Genomic DNA, 18,933 nt, shown 5'->3' on the forward strand with positions numbered 1-18,933 from the left:
CCCACACACTGCTACAAGCCGAAATATTTTTTCAGAGCTAGATGCAGAAAAAAATTATATTGAATTTGCAACCTGGTGGAGGTTAGTATAGATGGACTTATAGAAGAAGTCCCACACACTGCTACAAGCTGAAATATTTTTTCAGAGCTAGATGCAGAAAAAAATTATATTGAATTTGCAACCTGGTGGAGGTTAGTATAGATGGACTAAAGGCACAAGTCCCACACACTGCTACAAGCCAAAATATTTTTTCAGAGCTAGATGCACAAAAAAATTATATTGCATTTGCAACCTGGTGGAGGTTAGTATAGATGGACTAATAGAACAAGTCCCACCCACTGCTACAAGCCGAAGCCCAAATATTTTTTCAGAGCTAGATACAGATAAAAATTATATTGAATTTGCAACCTGGTGGAGTTTAGTATAGATGTACTAATAGAACAGGTCCCACAGACTGCTAAAAGCCGAAATATTCTTTCAGAGCTAGATGCAGAAAAAAATTATATTGAATTTGCAACCTGGTGGAGGATAGTATAGATGGACAAATAGAACAAGTCCCACACACTGCTACAAGCCAAAATATTTTTTCAGAGCTAGATGCAGAAAAAAATTATGTTGAATTTGCAACCTGGTGGAGGTTAGTATAGATGTACTAATAGAACAAGTCCCACAAACTGCTACAAGCCGAAGCCCAAATATTTTTTCAGAGCTAGATGCAGATAAAAATTATATTGAATTCGCAACCTGGTGGAGGTTAGTATAGATGGACTAATAGAACAAGTCCCACACACTGCTACAAGCCGAAATATTTTTTCAGAGCTAGATGCAGAAAAAAATTATATTGAATTTGCAACCTGGTGGAGGTTAGTATAGATGGACTAATAGAACAAGTCCCACACACTGCTACAAGCAGAAATATTTTTTCAGAGCTAGATGTAGAAAAAAATTATATTGAATTTGCAACCTGGTGGAGGTTAGTATAGATGGGCTCATAGAACAAGTCCCACACACTGCTACAAGCCGAAATATTTTTTCAGAGCTAGATGCAGAAAAAAATTATGCTGAATTTGCAGCCTGTTGGAGGTTAGTATAGATGGACTAATAGAACAAGTCCCACACACTGATACAAGCCCAAAAATTTTTTTCAGAGCTAGATGCAAAAAAAAATTATGTTGTATTTGCAACCTGGTGGAGGTTAGTATAGATGAACTAATAGAAGAAGTCCCACACACTGCTACAAGCCGAAATATTTTTTCAGAGCTAGATGCAGAAAAAAATTATATTGAATATGCAACCTAGTGGAGGTTAGTATAGATGGACTAATAGAACAAGTCCCACACACTGCTACAAGCCGAAGCCGAAATATTTTTTCAGACTAGATGCAGAAAAAAATTATATTGAATTTGCAACCTGGTGGAGGTTAGTATAGATGGACTAATAGAACAAGTCCCACACACTGCTACAAGCCGAAATATTTTTTCAGAGCTAGATGCAGAAAAAAATTATATTGAATTTGCAACCTGGCGGAGGTTAGTATAGTTGGACTAATAGAAGAAGTCCCACACACTGCTACAAGCTGAAATATTTTTTCAGAGCTAGATGCAGAAAAAAATTATATTGAATTTGCAACCTGGTGGAGGTTAGTATAGATGGACTAAAGGCACAAGTCCCACACACTGCTACAAGCCAAAATATTTTTTCAGAGCTAGATGCACAAAAAAAGTATATTGCATTTGCAACCTGGTGGAGGTTAGTATAGATGTACTAATAGAACAGGTCCCACACACTGCTAAAAGCCGAAATATTCTTTCAGAGCTAGATGCAGAAAAAAATTATATTGAATTTGCAACCTGGTGGAGGATAGTATAGATGGACAAATAGAACAAGTCCCACACACTGCTACAAGCCAAAATATTTTTTCAGAGCTAGATGCAGAAAAAAATTATGTTGAATTTGCAACCTGGTGGAGGTTAGTATAGATGGACAAATAGAACAAGTCCCACACACTGCTACAAGCCGAAGCCCAAATATTTTTTCAGAGCTAGATGCAGATAAAAAATATATTGAATTTGCAACCTGGTGGAGGTTAGTATAGATGGACTAATAGAACAAGTCCCACACACTGCTACAAGCCGACATATTTTTTCAGAGCTAGATGCAGAAAAAAATTATATTGAATTTGCAACCTGGTGGAGGTTAGTATAGATGGACTAATAGAACAAGTCCCACACACTGCTACAAGCAGAAATATTTTTTCAGAGCTAGATGCAGAAAAAAATTATATTGAATTTGCAACCTGGTGGAGGTTAGTATAGATGGGCTCATAGAACAAGTCCCACACACTGCTACAAGCCGAAATATTTTTTCAGAGCTAGATGCAGAAAAAAATTATGTTGAATTTGCAGCCTGTTGGAGGTTAGTATAGATGGACTAATAGAACAAGTCCCACACACTGCTACAAGCCAAAATATTTTTCCAGAGCTAGATGCACAAAAAAATTATATTGCATTTGCAACCTGGTGGAGGTTAGTATAGATGGACTAATAGAACAAGTCCCACACACTGCTACAAGCCGAAGCCCAAATATTTTTTCAGAGCTAGATACAGATAAAAATTATATTGAATTTGCAACCTGGTGGAGGTTAGTATAGATGGACTAATAGAACAGGTCCCACACACTGCTAAAAGCCGAAATATTCTTTCAGAGCTAGATGCAGAAAAAAATTATATTGAATTTGCAACCTGGTGGAGGTTAGTATAGATGGACAAATAGAACAAGTCCCACACACTGCTACAAGCCAAAATATTTTTTCAGAGCTAGATGCAGAAAAAAATTATGTTGAATTTGCAACCTGGTGGAGGTCAGTATAGATGGACTAATAGAACAAGTCCCACACACTGCTATAAGCCGAAGCCCAAATATTTTTTCAGAGCTAGATGCAGATAAAAATTATATTGAATTTGCAACCTGGTGGAGGTTCGTATAGATGGACTAATAGAACAAGTCCCACACACTGCTACAAGCCGAAATATTTTTTCAGAGCTAGATGCAGAAAAAAATTATATTGAATTTGCAACCTGGTGGAGGTTAGTATAGATGGACTAATAGAACAAGTCCCACACACTGCTACAAGCAGAAATATTTTTTCAGAGCTAAATGCAGAAAAAAATTATATTGAATTTGCAACCTGGTGGAGGTTAGTATAGATGGGCTCATAGAACAAGTCCCACACACTGCTACAAGCCAAAATATTTTTTCAGAGCTAGATGCAGAAAAAAATTATGTTGAATTTGCAGCCTGGTGGAGGTTAGTATAGATGGACTTATAGAACAAGTCCCACACACTGCTACAAGCCAAAATATTTTTTTCAGAGCTAGATGCACAAAAAAATTATGTTGTATTTGCAACCTGGTGGAGGTTAGTATAGATGGACTAAAAGAACAAGTCCCACACACTGCTACAAGCCGAAGCCCAAATATTTTTTCAGAGCTAGTTGCAGATAAAAATTATATTGAATTTGCAACCTGGTGGAGATTAGTATAGATGGACTAATAGAACAAGTCCCACACACTGCTACAAGCCAAAATATTTTTTCAGAGCTAGATGCAGGTAAAAATTATATTGAATTTGCAACCTGGTGGAGGTTAGTATAGATGGACTAATAGAACAAGTCCCACACACTGCTACAAGCCGAAATATTTTTTCAGAGCTAGATGCAGAAAAAAATTATAATGAATTTGCAACCTGGTGGAGGTTAGTATAGATGGACTAATAGAACAAGTCGCCCACACTGCTACAAGCTGAAATATTTTTCCAGAGGTAGATGCAGAAAAAAATTATATTGAATTCGCAACCTGGTGGAGTTTAGTATAGATGGACTAATAGAACAAGTCCCACACACTGCTTGAAGCCAAAATATTTTTTCAGAGCTAGATGCAGAAAAAAATTATATTGAATTTGCAACCTGGTGGAGGTTAGTATAGATGGACTAATAGAACAAGTCCCACACACTGCTACAAGCCGAAGCCCAAATATTTTTTCAGAGCTAGATGCAGATAAAAATTATATTGAAATTGCAACCTGGTGGAGGTTAGTATAGATGGACTAATAGAACAAGTCCCACACACTGCTACAAGCCGAAATATTTTTTCAGAGCTAGATGCAGAAAAAAATTATATTGAATTTGCAACCTGGTGGAGGTTAGTATAAATGGACTAATAGAATGATGCTATGCCCAAAAGGTTTTACTTCACTAGGTGCAGTAAAAAAATTGGTATTCTATACACAGGTGGTGTAGCTTGCAACACAGATAGGCTACTCCACTGACTAACACACATTGCAAGAGGCCAAAAAGGATTTGCTTTGCTAGATTTAGCCAAATGCTGTGAAAAAAACTTGCACAGCACTAAAACAAACCTGCCTGGCAAAAAGTGATAGGAACTGATGTAACCTAGCCCTCAAAAGACTGCAATTGCAATTAGTCTTTAGTCCCAACCTATCTATATAAGAGCGCAGACCTGCCTGATAAAAGTCGTAGGAAATGATGTAACCTAGTCCTTAAAAGGACTGCAATCACAACTATTCCCTACTCCCAAGCTATCTGTAGATTTGTGCGAGAATTGGCTTGAAATTAACAAAGTATAGCGCACACAGCAACAGCGGTGCCTTCTAACACGCAGCTGCAGCAGTGAGAAAATGGTGGCGACAGGGAAAATGGCTGGGTCTTATAGGGCAAGGACATGTGACATACACTGCCAATGACACATGCCCTTGCTTGTGTGAAAAAAAGCAGTTCGCTCCGTGTGTGTGCGCTGCTGATAGGCTGAGAGATTGCACCTCCCCACTGTAAATGCGGGAAAGAGAAAAAAAAATGGAGATCTTCATTATTTATGCAGAGATCCATCTCCTGCCCCTCCCCCTGCCCCGCTGTACACTCAAACTGCGTATTAACATTAATTTTCAGCATTACTGAGAAAAAATCCAGTTATGATTTTGGTGCACGAACAGTTATCGAACATAACCTCGAATAGCCGAATTTTTTTCAAATCGTTCGTGTTCGCCGAACGACTCGAACACCGCCCAAAACAGCTCGAATTTGAGATTGGCGAACAGTTCGATTCGAACACCGCTCACCCCTAATCGCTACATGGTATCTCCTCTTCTCCACTTCAAGCGGAGCAGGCAAGGGGCACAAATATGGAAATGGACCAGTGAACAGCTCTTCAGAGTGTCCAAGTGTGGGATCAGTTGCTGTCTGATGACACTCGGCATGGTGGGAGGAAGGAGCATCAGGGTGAGGAGGAGTATGCGGTCGAGACTCACGGCTACTAAAACTTGACCGTGTAGAAGACAGACCGGAGGTGGTGGTGCCCAGGTAACTGGAAGTATTATCTGCTATCCAATTAATAACCTGTTCACACTGATCAGTTCGCAATACTGGTGTTGTAGTGTGCTTCCCTAGTAATTCGGTCAAGAAGTGGGAGCGAGAAGATGTAGCTGTTGGTTGTGGCACATTTTCACCTTGGCCACGGCCCATCCTCTACACGCACCATCACCAGAACGTCCAGTTCCACGTCCCTTGCCACGCGCCTTGCCCATTGTAAATTAAGTAAAATAGCTTACACTGGCACTATCAATGGAAAAAAGGTAATAAAAAGGAGATTAGAACCGTGGAAGAGGAAAACCACAGTTCTATTTCTTTGGCCTACACCAGAATCTTTTAAACAGATATATTTGTGTCTGAACACTGAGCGAGACACTCAATTTTTTTATTTTTTTATGTAAAGAAGGCAAAAAGATGGATAATACAGAGATTTGAACCATGGAACTGCAAAACCACAGTTATAGTTATGTGGCCTACACCAGAATCTTTTAAACAGATATATTTGTGTCTGAAAAGTCAGGGAGACACTATTACTGTTTTTTTTAAGGAAAAAATGCAAAAAGCAGGATAATACAGAGATTTGAACCGTGGAACTGCAAAACCAAAGTTCTAGTTTTCTGGCCTACTCCAGACTCTTTTAAACAGATATATTGGTGTCTGAACAGTCAGGGAGATGACTCGCCCAGGGGGGATATATGGGGGAGACTCGATACCCGGGCCTTTACCTCCTTGGGATGTCGCGGCATTCTGCTCCCGGGCCCGTCCTCTGGGTCACTCTTTAAAAGGGGTTTTAGTGTTTTTGTTAACAGTTTGTCTCGTGACGCCACCTGTGGTTTCTGGTAATAGTTACCAGCGCTGCTGCAGACCTCCGGGGGTGATGGGATGGTAGCTGGGATGTTTCTGCTCCCCACAGGCGGATCGTGCCCCCGGTGCAGAGTTGATAGATGGGATGCAGGTGAGAGATGGCCCGGTCGGGTCAGAGGGAACGACGGACACGCACACAGGGGATTCGCTTCAGTACCTTTACTGGTGTAATGGCAGGTATGGTCCAGGGTACTTGCTAGGAAGGGTGCACTTCAGGACTCTTCCCAGTGAGCGGGTATAAGGCCTCCTGATCCGTTTCTTCCCCTCTCTAAGCTTCTGGCCCACCTGGAACTTGACCTAGCTTCTATGTTGTGTTGCTCTCTCACCTGACCGCTTGGTAGTAGGACTTTTCCTTGGCAACCACTATCCCTGGACTCCGGGGCCTTTATGGTTCCTAGTCCTGTATTTGATGGTAGCTTTAGGATGACCAGGGGTCTGGAAGCCTCCTGGTATGCCGGTTGTCCCTACTGGGTGTAGAGAACCCTGTAGGCGCGGACCCGGGGCCCGGGTAGTATCTTGGGGTGAGCTTCAGACGCGCCTCTGCCCCCTTAACTCCTCTCTCCTTGCCTCGGCCACATTCCGGGCCCTCAGTACACAGCAGCTCACGTGCTGCTTCTTCACTGGTCTAAGTGCTAGCACACTGTCTTCAGACTAACTCTCTAACTGAACTGAGCTGCCTGACTCCACCCTCCCTAATAGGCTCCCTCTGGTGGTCTGAGGTGGAAGGGTGGAGGTGTCTGTTTGTAGTCAGGGCCTCTTGTGAAGTCCATCCATGCACCCTTTTGGGTTCTGTGGTACCTGTGGTAGCAGGGAGCCACATTCCCCCTTAGTACAACTCAGTACTCCTGGACTGAAGAATTTTAAACAGGTAACAACAAGTAACAATAGTAATAACAACAACAATAACAATGTTACAGTAAGTCCCGTCACAAGGTGTCCATTTCACTGATGAAGGTGTAACATAAGCAGCATGAGGGACCTGCCTGAAAACCCTCAACGTAGGCCCTGGGCGTGGCTACAGGGCATAAGTAATCCAGGTCTTGGACCACGTCTTCGGCCACGCCAAACGGGTTTTTGTTCTGTGGCCTTTTTATGGAACAAATAAGGGGGCACTTTGATAAGTGCAACTATGTACAACAGAAAGTTTTCCAGTTAATCACCATCCATAACCTAGTCTTTATACCCTTACGGGTACCTAAATGAACACATTATTTTCAGTTCACACAATAAATAACAATAGGCAATAACCAACTGGGTAACTATTTACGCGGTAGGCGTTTTGTATTTATTCCCTATACCTGGCAGGGATTTGGCCTTGTGTGCTGCGTGTGGACCTTCGTAGCACTGGGGTGATACTGGTGTCTGTGTATGTACTGTCTGTTAACCTATCAGGTGTACGTGCTGGTAGATTATAAAACTGCCTCAATCTCTCCATGGGACTGGCAAGTGCACTGATTACTGGGCCTTCATGCTCTGCCTCAACGGGTGATCCTCCTCTTATTGGGGACTCTTCCTGTTCCTGAGCAGGTTCTTCTAGGGTGTTCACAGGTTCTTCTTGTGGTTGACGGAAGTGTAGTACTGGTATAATAACTGCTCCATAAAGTTGAAGCCAGTCCACAGGGAAGTCTCCTAGAACTGTATGAAGTACATCTTCCTTGGGTTTCTCCGGCATTACAAGAGGTGCTTCTTCCTCCGGTGTCTTCAGTAGACCTGGGCACAATTTCAAGTGGTCTCTTGAGACTGTTGCGGTTGTTTTACCTCCATCCTTGCTGATCAGGCAGGTTTTGGTGTTGTCAAATTTGGAATTTAACACTGTGTAGGACTCTCTTTCCCACTGGTCATCGAGCTTGTGACCTCTTCTTTTCCGCTTGAGCACTATCTCTCTGGGTGCCAAGGGTCCTGCTGGTGCATGTTTGTTATACTGCTCTTCTTGTCTTTCCCTCACCTTGTTTAGACTGTCTTCAACACAGGCCTGCACTTTCCTGTACTGCTCTTGCCGACTTGTGTCCCAATCTTCAGTGGACGTATCTGCAGCAGGTTCTACCACTCCGAGCTCCAGGTCCATGGGCAATTTTCCAGGTCTTGCTCTCATGAGGTACGCTGGGGTACAATTAGTAGAACTCACAGGTATGTGGTTATACAGGTCCATTAGGTCGGGTAGTTTGTCTGGCCACTGGTTCCTCTCTTCCAAAGGTAGGGTTTTTAGCAAGTCTATAACGATGTTATTCATTTTCTCGCACATACCGTTGGTTTGCGGATGATATGGCGTAGTCCGGATCTTCTTGCATCCATACAGGTGACAGAATTCCTTGAATAGCTCAGCTTCAATAGCAGGGCCTTGATCTGTTAGCACCTTGTCCGGATATCCATGGGGCCTGCAGAAGTAGGCTTAGAACGTTCTTGCTGCAGTTTCTGCTGTCAGATGTTTGACTGGGGCTGTCACCAGGAACCAGGAATAGTGATCCACCATGGTCAGGGCATAGGAATAGCCTGATCTGCTGGGTGACAGTTTGACGTGATCCAGAGCGACAATCTCTAGGGGTTGGATAGTTTTGATGGACTGCAAGGGTGCTTTCTGGCTGCAGTAGTCTTTCCTTATGAGGCTACAGGGCCCACAATTCCGGCACCACCTTTCTATGGAACTCCGCATTCCAACCCAATAGAATCGGTGCTTCAGCAGTGTTTCCAGCTTCTTCCATCCAAAGTGACCTGCTTGGTCGTGGTAGGCCTCTAACACCATCTGGATATCCGTCTTGGGTACAACAATCTGCCACACCATTTCATGGGTTCTGGGGTTGACATACCTTCTGCACAGCTTTTCTCTGTAGATGAACAGCCGGCTTCTCTCATTCCACAGGTGTTTGGCTTGTGGAGGAGCATCCTTCTCCAGGTGAGAACCTTCTTGGGTTATCAGTAGTGTTGAGCATTCCGATACTGTAATATCGGGTATTGGCCGATATTCGCGGTATCGGAGTTCCGATACGGAGTTCCGATATTTTTACAATATTGGATACTGGAATCGGAAGTTCCCATAATGCCTGCGCTCTGCAGTGTCTCTGAAGGATGACAAGCTGGATGGCAGCGCTCAGCTGCGATCCAGCCTGTCATCAGAATGCCATCCCAGCGTGGGAGAATTCTCCTGATTGTTTAAAAGCCGGCGGCTTTTTACCGCCCGCCGGCTTTTAAACAATCACTCAGCCCCATACTGCTTCCCCGCAGCCTCCCACCCCGATCCTCCGCTCCCCTCGCCACCTCCCATCCCGATCGTAAGTTAGGACCGGACGGGGAGCGCAGCACCAGGGAGCGGGGAGCGAAGGACCCGGGCGGGGAAGCCGGCGGTGAAAAGACTTCACCTCCGGCTTTCCCGTTCTGTGTTGCGCTTTCCCCCTGGTTATTTCAAATGAACAGCTGAGGTATCAGGTGATGCTGATCAGCTGTTCATTTGAAGTCGCCGCGGTGCCCTCAGAGGGTTCATGTGAGTTCATGCTTGACTGCATTGCATGAACTCCCATGAACTTTCCCACGGCCGCACAGGTCAGTCTCACCTCCCAGACCATCAGCCCCGTCATGATTGGTGTGTGCGTGCAGGCAGACATAGGCCGATGTGACACTACTACTCCCATCGGCCTATGTCTGTCCCCCGTCCACTCGTGCCAGCAGGATCAGCTCGATGGGAGCAGTAGTTCCCATCAGCCTGATCCTGCTATTTAAATTGCCCTACTGAGTCCCCAATAAATTTTAAATACATGTCATTGGTGGCCAGTGGTTACCTAAAATAAATTAGTTTATACATTACCTGTCCCCGCCGATCGCCACCTAAAATAAAGTAAAAAATAAAAAACTACACCTATACTCATCTAGACACCTAATTGCCCGAAGCCATCGATCTCCTGTAATAAAATATAAAATAATAAACCACAACCTTATCCTTACCCCTCCGTAGTAGTCCACGAGTGTCCCACGATGATCTCCAGTTTAGAGCAGCCACATAGAATGTGACCGCTCTGAACCGCTGCCGCCGCTAGAATGACGGGGCCGTAAAGCGTCCCCATCATTGCATAAGCGGGTTCGCCGGAGTTCAGGCAGCGCTGCTCCAGTCAGCTCCTTTACGGCCCTGCTGTACCGTGAGAAATTCCCACGGTACAGCAGTGCCGTAAGGGAGGTCTCCGGAGCTGCGCTGCCTGAATGCACTCCGGTGATCTCAGTCAGGGCTCACGCTGCCGGGAGCGGACGTGTTCCCGGCAGCGTGAGCTTACAGCAGCCATGCACAGCTGTCACCATCTCCAGATGTGACAGCTGTGCATGGGAGATCAGAGCAGGAACGTGGACAGGTAACTATTTTTTTTAGTAAACTAAGAATTAAATAAAATGGTGTGTTTTATTTCAAATAAATTATTTTTTTCTGGGTGTAGTGTGTGTTTTCTTTTTAACACTTTGTAGGTTAGTAATGGGGGTGTCTTATAGACGCCCATCATTACTAACCTGGGCTTCATGGCAGCTGGCGCTGACATGAACCCCAACCCTATTACCCCCTGCCACCGCACCAGGGCAGCGTGGAAGAGCGAGGCTAAGTGCCAGAATTGGCGCATCCTATGGATGCGCCATTTCTGGGGCTGCTGACGGCTGGTGTTTCTAGTCTGGGAGGGGGCCAATATTCATGGCACCCTTCCTGGGCTATTAATATCAGCCCCCAGCTGTCTGCCTAGCCTTTGCTAGCTATTAAAATAGCATTTTTTGGGGGGGTCTCCCATTTTAATAGCTAGTAAAGGCTAGGTATTCAGCTGGGGGCTCATATTAGCAGCCTGGGAAGCTCCGTGGGTATTACCCTCTTCCCAGGCTTCAAACATCTGCCCCAGCTGTCTGCTTAACCTCCGCTAGAGACTAAAATTATGGGGGATCCCACGCCAATTTTTTTTTTAATAAATCCTTTATTTTAACACTAAATGACACTAGAGGGGTTAATAAAGATGCAGTCCCTAAATTATTATTTATTTTTTAATTAATTTTTCCCAAAAATTTTGACATGGGCTTTGCCATATTTTTGTATGCCAGCCAGGTACAGAATCCAGGAGCGGGCTGCCCCCAACTCCCAGCTGCCTATTTGTACCTGGCCGGACACAACAATATAGGGAAGCCCTTTTTTTTTATTTCATGAATTTCATGAAATAAGTTTAAAAAAAAAAAATACGTGGGGCTTAGCCCTATTTTTGTGTCCAGCCAGGTACAACTAAGCAGCTGGGGGCTGGAATCCACAGCGCAGGGTGGCCCAAGCTTTGTGGGCCCCCCCTGCTGTGAACTGCAGTCCGCAGCCACCCCAGAAAGTGTTGCGTTCATAGAAGCGCCATCTTCTGGCGCTGTATCCAGCTCATCCAGGGCCCTGGTGCGGTGGCTCACTGGGTAATAAAGGGGTTAGGGCCAACTTTGTATTATCCGCTGGCCCTAAGCCCGAAATTCATGGGGTCACGCCAATATTAGACATGGCCGCCATGAATTTCTAGTAAAGTATTTAAAAAAGAACACAACACCCAGAATAAAGTCCTTTAATTGAAATAAAGACACAATTCTTTATTGTTCTAAATTAAACTCTACTTACCGTCACGCCCATTCCAGCTGAAGCCAACGATCTCCTGCAATTAAAGTAAAATAATAAAGCAACATCATCCTTACCTTTCCATGGTTCCCAGGACAGCTTCAGCTCTGCTACATTCACATGACAGGCTGGATCGCAGCAGAAAGCTGCCATCCAGCCTGTCATCCCGCAGACACTGAGAAGCACAGGCATGCTTGCGCTCCTCATTGTCTGGCTGTGACCACATCCCGATGAGCCGACAATGAACTCAGCTCACCTCATGCACGTCACTGACAGCGTAGGAGAATTCTCCTGCGCATGCAGTGAGCATGAGAGACTTGGCTCATCTGGATGCCGTCACAGCCTGACACTGAGGAGCGCAAGCATGCCTGTGCTTCTCAGTGTCTGCGTAATGACAGGCTGGATGGCAGCTTTCTGCTGCGATCCAGCCTGTCATCTCTATGTAGCAGAGCTGGAGCTGTCCTGGGAACCATCGAAAGGTAAGGATGATGTTGGTTTATTATTTTTCTTTTATTGCAGGAGATCGTTGGCTTCAGCTGGAATGGGCGTGATGGTAGGTATGGTTTAATTTAGAACAATAAAGAATTGTGTGTTTATTTCAATTAAAGGACTTTATTCTGGGTGTTGTGTTTTTTTTAAATACTTTACTAGAAATTCATGGCGGTCATGTCTAATATTGGCGTGACCCCATGAATTTCGGTCTTCTCCCGGTCTTCCTCAGCAACAGAGACTGTTTACCCCATACCTCCAGCTGAGCTTCGGAGTCATTGTCCTCCACTGTATCCGGTGGGGTCAAGGATTCCAATGTGTGTATGGCATCATTATTCACAGTATACAGTCTGGCAACAGTGGCGTATCGTGGCAATTTAACTTCCTCCTCCCCACAATTTAGGAGGCGTACGGGTACCCTTCCATTGCGTACATCAACTACCCCTCTAGCAGTTAGGAGTGTAGGTCTGTGCTCTGAGTTGATGGGCTCTACTACCGCGTGGTAGTTCTGTCCCTTGAGACCTATTGCTGCCCTACACCAAATCAGCATTTCACTCATTGGGGGAATCGCAATGGGTATTGGGTCTGTCACCCGTACATTACCAATCTCACCACCTGTTAGCTTTACCTGTTGCTGGTACAGGAGGGCGCTAATTTCCTTCTGGAGCACCTTCCTCTGCCCTGGTTTGGCAGTGTCAGCAATCTTTTGGAGTAAAAACAACACTTCTCCCAAACAGTTACCAACAATATTAGTACCAAGTATCATATATGGATTGGTATCACCAGGGTTAGATTCTATAACAATCAGTCCTTGGTCCTTTAGTTCCACTCTCCCCACCTTCACTGTCATGCCTTTATCCCCTACCAGGTTAAGAGGGAGGCCATTGGAGGCATACACAGAGAGATTTGGGGCTGGCGAATGGAGTTCATCTATGGACCAGTACCTTTTGTAGAGGACATCAGGTATGATGGTTACCTGTGAGCCAGTGTCCAGTAGCGCAGGTGTTGCTACGCCGTCCAGCACGATGGACCGGAAAGGCCTTCCTCCTACAAACCGGTCATACCAGCTTGATGGGCCTGGTTGATCTACTCCTGGGTGTCGGCCCTTGGCCCCAGGGTTTGCCCGCTTAAAGGACAGATCCGCGCGGTGTGGCCTGCCTTGTGGCAACGGTAGCAAATGAGTTCTCCTGGAGGGCGACGTTGGTTGTTGGTCCGCCCACGGGTTGGCGTTGTCCTCCTTCTTATCCTCATCCAGGGGACACCCTCAGGACTGTCGGTGAGTAGGATCCTTCCATCTGGCTCGGGCTCCGTCTGTAGCTGCAGGGCGCTCAGGACAGTGGTCAGGGTTTTACTTAGCTGATGCACTTCAGAGCGCAGGCTGTCCAGCTCGCTAGGGGGTGCTGTTTGCACTTTTGTCTCAGCCGCTAATGAAGGGGCAGTGAGTGCTGTGGCCATTGGGGTGGCCCCACACTGGTAACGTTGGATAGCAGCATTGGATGTTTCCAGGGGCTGAAGGCCCTTAATAGCCATGTCCTTCATGGTGTCAAAGGGGGCATTTGGAAGATCTAAGGCCCACCACCGTACAGTTCTACTCTCCTCCTGGGACCTTAACCCCCGGATGAATTGTTCTGTCAGCATTTTGTCCTCATCATGTATGCTGGCTGGACTAACCTGTTTCAGGGCCCGCAGTGCCTCTTGTAGACACCAGGCATAGTCCCGGATACTGTCCTCAGGTTTCTGGGTACAGTGGTAGAACCTCATCCAAAGATCTGTCTCAGTATGGTTTTCAAAGACTGTTTGCAGTCTCTTAAATATAATGGATACTGATTCCTGGTCTGCGGCTGGCCAGGTTTCAACTTCCCGCTCTGCGGCACAAGCGAATTGTCCCAGCACAACAGCAGCTCTCTGTTTACCAGTCATTGAGTTCATATCCAGTACACCGCATATTTTCCATTTGAATCCAGACAGGGTGTCTGGTCTGCCGTCATACTGGGGAAGCCATTTCGCTCCGGGGATATACGGCAGGGCCATGGGTATCAATGGAGTCACAACCCCTGCTGGTGGGGCGGCCGATCCGGCCTGAGCAGCGTCTAGCACAAGTTGAGCATTGAGAGCGTTAATTGGTGCTCCGGCGTCTTGTTGGTCGTCGGCCATGGTTGCGCCCCCCCTAGTAAACTGTAGCCTACCTTCTCTTTCTTCTTCGGTTAGGCCGCAGCTCCGCAGACGATGGTCACCTTCCAGGACCTGACGCTTCCTGGTGCTGCATCAGAGCGCGAGGCGGGGCTTGAGCTTCGCCCGCTACCAACAGTCACGCCCCTCTGGTTCCTGTGGTTACGCCCCTCTTCTTCCCACGGGCCGAAGCGGTAATGGCAGCGATGTTCACCACAGTTAAAACACAGTTCAATACGGCACACAGTACCCGGTGGCAACGGGCACGAAATCCTGTTCGTGATGGCAGGAAAGAGTGTTACTCGCCCAGGGGGGATATATGGGGGAGACTCGGTACCCGGGCCTTTACCTCCTTGGGATGTCGCGGCAGTCGGCTCCCGGGCCCGTCCTCTGGGTCACTCTTTAAAAGAGGTTTTAGTGTTTTTGTTAACAGTTTGTCTCGTGACGCCACCTTTGGTTTCTGGTAATAGTTACCAGCACTGCTGCAGACCTCAGGGGGTGATGGGATGGTAGCTGGGATGTTTCTGCTCCCCACAGGCGGAGCGGGCCCCCGGGACAGAGTTGATAGATGGGATGCAGGTGAGAGATGGCCCGGTCGGGTCAGGGGAAATGACGGACACGCACACAGGGGATTCACTTCAGTACCTTTACTGGTGTAACGGCAGGTATGGTCCAGGGTACGTGCTAGGAAGGGTGCACTTCAGGACTCTCCCCAGTGTGCGCGTATAAGGCCTCCTGATCCTTTTCTTCCCCTCTCTAAGCTTCTAGCCCGCCGGGAACTTGGCCTAGCTTCTATGTTGTGTTGCTCTCTCACCTGACCGCTTGGTAGTAGGACTTTTCCTTGGCAACCACTATCCCTGAATGCCGGGGCCTTCGTGGTTCCTAGTCCTGTATTTGATGGTAGCTTCAGGATGACCAGGGTCTGGAAGCCTCCTGGTATGCCGGTTGTCCCTACTGGGTGTAGAGAACCCTGTAGGCGCGGACCCGGTGTCTGGCAAGTATCTTGGGGTGAGCTTCAGACGCTCCTCTGTCCCCTTAACTCCTCTCTCCTTGCCTCGGCCACACTCCGGGCCCTCAGTACACAGCAACTCACGTGCTGCTTCTTCACTGGTCTAAGTGCCAGCACACTGTCTTCAGACTAACTCTCTGACTGAACTGAGCTGCCTGACTCCACCCTCCAGCTTATATATCCCTAACAGGCTCCCTCTGGTGGTCTGAGGTGGGAGGGTGGAGGTGTCTGTTTGTAGTGAGGGCCTCTTGTGGAGAAGTTCATCCATGCACCCTTTTGGGTTCTGTGGTACCTGTGGTAGCAGGGTGCCACAAAGACACTATTACTGTTTGTTTTTTTACGGAAAAAATGCCAAAAGCAGGATAATACAGAGATTTGAACTGTGGAACTGCAAAACCACAGTTCTAGTTATCTGGCCTACACCAGAATCTTTTAAACAGATATATTTATGTCTGAACAGTCAGGGAGACACTATTACAGTTTTTTTTTATGGAAAAAATGCCAAAAGCAGGATAATACAGAGATTTGAACCATGGAAATGCAAAACCAAAGTTCTAGTTATCCGGCCTACACCAGACTCTTTTAAACAGATATATTTGTGTCTGAACAGTCAGGGAGACACTATTACTGTTTTTTTTACGGAAAACATGCCAATAGCAGGATAATACAGAGATTTGAACCGTGGAACTGCAAAACCAAAGTTCTAGTTATCTGGCCTACTCCAGACTCTTTTAAACAGATATATTGGTGTCTGAACAGCCAGGGAGACACTATTACTGTTTTTTTTTTACGGAAAAAATGCCGAAAGCAGGATAATACAGAGATCTGAACCGTGGAACTGCAAAACCACAGTTCTAGCTATCTGGCCTACACCAGACTCTTTTAAACAGATATATTGGTGTCTGAACAGTCAGGGAGACACTATTACTGTTTTTTTACGGAAAAAATGCCAAAAGCAGGATAATACAGAAATTTGAAACGTGGAACTGCAAAACCAAAGTTCTAGTTATCTGGCCTACACCAGACTCTTTTAAACAGATATATTGGTGTCTGAACAGTCAGGGAGACACTACTACTGTTTTTTTTTATGGAAAAAATGCTAAAAGCAGGATAATACAGAGATTTGAACCATGGAACTGCAAAACAAAAGTTCTAGTTATCTGGCCTACACCAGACTCTTTTAAACAGATATATTGGTGTCTGAACAGTCAGGGTGACACTATTGCTGCTTTTTTTATGGAAAAAATGCCAAAAGCATGATAATACAGAGATTTGAACCGTGGAACTGCAAAACCACAGTTCTAGTTATCTGGCCTACACCAGAATCTTTTAAACAGATATATTGGTGTCTGAACAGTCACAGACACACTCAATTTTTTTGAGGGGGTGGGAAATACCATAAGGTTAATAAGATGGGTATTTGTACAGTCTGACTGAGGAAAAAAAAATACAGGATTTAGATGAAAAAAAAAGGTTTTTCCTGGCCCCTGGGACCGGGGGATAAGTCTAGCAATTTGACTAGCAGGAGCACACAGGACTGTAATGCACTGTTTGTTAGTATAACCACTGCGTCTCCTATACAGCCTGCCTGCCTGACTGATATCTGGGATGGATATTAGTCCTGAGAAGGACTGTTTGTTTGATTTAGCAGGCTTTAGAGACCCTACACTACCTATTTCACACTATATATCTCTCCCTAACTCAGCAGCACTGACCCTACACTGTCTGATCCCGGGCGACTGTGTCCAAGATGGCGGCGCCCGGTTTTAAATACTCGAGGTGACGCTGTGCCGCCAGCCAATCACTGTAATGCCCACAAGCAACATGGCTGCGGCATTACAGTGACTGGCTGGCAATCCCTGCATGTTCATTGGCTCTGTAAAGAGCGCCAAACGTGCAGGGCGGAGACCCGAGCTCCCGCCCGAGTAACCCGGAAATGCTCGGTGCTCGCCGAACATCCCGAGTAGTGAGATGCTCGGGCGAGTACCGAGCAGTGTCGAGCATGCTCGGTCAACACTAATGGGCACACATGATCTCAGATAGATAATTATATAGGTCAACAGATAAATTCATATGTTGATAGATATATAAATAAATAGATATTAGATCGATAGATCTATAGATCTAGAGTTGAACTGAGTTTAATTCATTGCAAGAGTGGGAAAATACTCACTGCACATGCGCAGACCTCATTTGCGGGAATACTCTGAGTCAGTGTATTGCCGGCGAATGAACAGAGCAGTCACATACTGTGTAGCCGCTCTGTTCATGGAATCTTCGTGGGACCTTCGTTATTTGGACTGCGTCGGAAAGGTAAAGATGAGGTTGGTTTATTAGTTTAACTTTATTACAGGCGATCGTGGGCTTCGGGGGTTAGGTGTAAGGTGAGAATATGGTGTTTTTTTATTTTTTATTTTTTTCAGGGGCGGCAAACATCGGGGACAAGATGTAGGTAAGTATAATGTGTTTTATTTTTATTTTAAATTTTTTTATTAATTTTAACATTTTTATTTTTACATTCAGCACAGCACAGGCGCCGGCAGATGGGAGAATACTGCTCCCATCTAGCGGCGCCTGTGCTCGCTGTTTCCTATGGCAGGAGGCACCGGCAGATGGTAGTAGCAGTACCATCAGCCGGCGCCTATGACCTGCGGCTCGGCATGATGCCACAGCACTCTGATTTCGGGAATGCAATTACCGCTGATCAGAGCCTGTGTTTCCTGTGCTGTCACGCAAATGACAGCGCGGGAAACTAGGTAAATTCGGGTCCTCCATTCAAATGAATGGGGTCTGTGTTCGGGTATTGTTATGGTACCCGAACTTTTAAAAACCTGTTCGGTGTTTGGCTATATTAGCCGAATCTGAACAGTGACGGGTTCGCCCATCACTAGTCAGCAGTCTTCCACACGATTGTGAAGCCTACTGAAACAGACTAAGGGACCTTTTTAAATGCTTAGGAAGTCTTTGCAGGTGTTTTTTCTTAATTATTTTAATTTACTGAGATAGTGACTTTTGTGTTTTCATTGGCTGTAATCCATAATCATCAATATTAACTGAAAAACACTTGAAATAGATCACTCTGTTTGTAATGACTCTATATAATCTATGGGTTTCACTTTTTGTATTGAAGAACTGAAATAAATGAACTTTTTGATGATATTCTAATTTAGTGAGATGCACCTGTATGTATTTGTGACATATAAGATATATTTTTTTATATTTTCATTGGCTATTTGGTTGTGACAATTTTTTCCATCAGCTGTTTCATATTATTTTGCTGAGTGCACACAAAACTGACTTTACGTTTTCTCAGACTACCATTGAATTTCATTAAATTTCTCCAAAAATTCACTAAATTATCATACAGTTCAAACTTATTGGGATTAAGTTACTCTAATATAGTTATATCACAAAGCATAGGCTTTCTA

The sequence above is a fragment of the Phyllobates terribilis genome, unplaced genomic scaffold, assembly GCF_046119375.1.
Source record: "Phyllobates terribilis strain yellow unplaced genomic scaffold, ASM4611937v1 Scaffold_2__4_contigs__length_985480577, whole genome shotgun sequence".
NCBI classification, from domain to species: Eukaryota; Metazoa; Chordata; class Amphibia; order Anura; family Dendrobatidae; genus Phyllobates; species Phyllobates terribilis.